Here is a 2,500-nt window from a genome sequence, read left to right on the forward strand (position 1 = left end):
ATGTGGATTTAATTTTAGACCATTACTTTCAAAATATATTTTAGCTTGTGTTAGAGTGTTTTGAGTATTTCTTATTAATGTATTTAAGTTATTTACTGAGTCACTTTGAAGAAACTGTGAATCATCGGCGTACTGCACTAGCAGGCAGTTATGAGCAATGGTTGATAAGTCATTTATGAAAATTGTAAATAGGATTAGGCCTAAAATAGATCCTTGTGGACCACCAAAATGTATTGGTTGTCTCGATGATATGCTTTCATTAATTTTTACAATTTGAGTTCTAGTATCTAAATAGCTGCTAAACCAAAAAGAATCAATTCTATGATATCTTTGTTTGTTAAGGAGAATTTTGTGATTTACACTGTCAAAAGCTTTGGAAAGATCACATAATGCGAGTAAATTTACCTGATTTTTGTCTATATTATCATAATTTTTTATCAGTTATCTGTAATAACGCTGTTTCAGTGGATAACCTATTTCTAAAGCCATGTTGTGTTTTAGATAATAGGCTATTGGCCTCCAGGAAACTCGTTAGTTGATTTGCTACAATTTTCTCAAGAACTTTAAATAGAAAAGGGAGTATTGTAATAGGGCTGTAATTATTCACGTCGTCTATATCTCCCGATTTGAAAATTGGTGTTACTATTCCATGTTTCCAAAGCGACGGAAAAACACCAGTGACCAGGGAAGTGTTAATTATGACCGCCAGATAATGTGCGGTTGCTGGTAGACTATCCTTAACAAAGCGCAAAGCAATACCGTCTGCTCCTACAGCATTTGTTTCGCGAAAATGTTTTATTACTAGGATAATAGTCTCCACATCAACTGGTTGTGGTCTGAAAATATTAAATGTAAGCATAGCCTGATCTATATTTTCTTGTAATGTTGACGCATTTGTTTGTTCATAAGTTATTTTTCCTATTTTTGAAAAGAAGTTAAAATGCTCTGTGCTTTGTGTAGAATTTGTACGATTTTCAGTGTGGTGTTTGTTGTTAGGTACTATGGATTTAATTATTTTCCATGTTTTATCCGAATTGTTTTTATATTCTATAAATCTATTTCTGAAATAATTTGTTTTTGCACTTTGTATTAACTGTTTAACATTTTTTTCTTTTTTACTTTAAAATCTGCCTTAAGGGCGGCGTCATTGCTGTTATTTTTGAGACTAAGGTGGGCATTCTTTCTTTCTTTAATAGCACTCTTGATGTCATCTATCCAAGGAGCAGGGGGACGTCGGACGGTTCGCGTTACATGAGGTGCCAACGCGTCAATGCTGCTTTTAATCACTTCCGTAAGGATAGTTACCTGCTTGTCTACATCATCTGTTGTTAAGATATTTAAGAACGTTGTCTCTTTATATCTGGTGAGCTCGATGAATGATTGAAGGTTAGAATGCTTAAAGTCACGAAATGTTTTTGTTGTCGGTGGTCGCTTTGGTTTCTTTATATTTAATGTGAGTGTGAGAAGTTCATGGTCAGCAAAATGACACGGGATGACATCCGTATGATGGATAATTTCTGACCTGTTCGTTATTATTACATCTAATAAGGATGAAGTGTTTTCTGTAATATGTGTGGGTTTGTCTATAATTTGTATTTTATTTTTCTTTATTATCTTAGCTAATTTAGCATTGGATTTAGTCAAATCATCATTTAAATCACCGAAGATCAAGAGTGGTTTATTTTTCAATGACATTTCTCTAGATTGTTCTATGTATTCAAAAGATTCTAAAGTTGCATGAGGATGCCTATAGACAACGCCAATAATAATGGAAGGAAGCATGTTGCTCTGTACGGTAACCCAGACATCTTCTACGGCAGTATTATCAACTACTGTAGGAGACATCTTGGTTGATTTCAGGTTATCCCGTACATACATACATACTCCTCCTCCACGCCCTGCATCGCATCTATAGATATTGAAATTTGGAACGGTTATGAAATTACTAACCATTTCTTTGTGGAGCCATGTTTCCCTGATGCACAGAATGTCTATGTTTCTCTCCTCAGTTAGCACTTTAATTTCGTCAAAGTGCCCGAGGAGAGACTGTGCTTTAATGCGTTCTATTTTTATGACCTCGTGCGATCTAGTCACAGGCACTGCTGACGGCGATGCCAGGTCAAACGTTCTGGTCGGTTTTGTACTTGTTTTTGTTTAAGAACACTTTTACATTGGCGTGGAAAGCGTCTGAGTTTATGAAATTATCGGGCTTTATGTCCTTTCTTCGTACTGACACTGTAAAACTGGTGTAGTAATCATGGGTCATCTTGGTGCGGTGTGCTTTTACACTTGTGATGTTTTCGAATTGTTCACAGAGGTGATTTCCAATGTCCTCTTCATTGGTGTCTGGATGACAGCTGGTGATATAGAGGTACACTGTGTCAGGTCGGTCTGCTCCTTTTAGCGGCTTTGGAGTTTGTTGTCCTCTTGTTTTTCTTTTATTGTTCCTTGATACGAAGTTTGACATAACCTTCGTCGTCATCGTCGTCTTGGCTGGATT

The sequence above is a fragment of the Penaeus japonicus genome, unplaced genomic scaffold (assembly GCF_977035675.1).
Source record: "Penaeus japonicus unplaced genomic scaffold, GWHDUDI00000001_assembly GWHDUDI00000038, whole genome shotgun sequence".
In the NCBI taxonomy this organism is placed as follows: domain Eukaryota; kingdom Metazoa; phylum Arthropoda; class Malacostraca; order Decapoda; family Penaeidae; genus Penaeus; species Penaeus japonicus.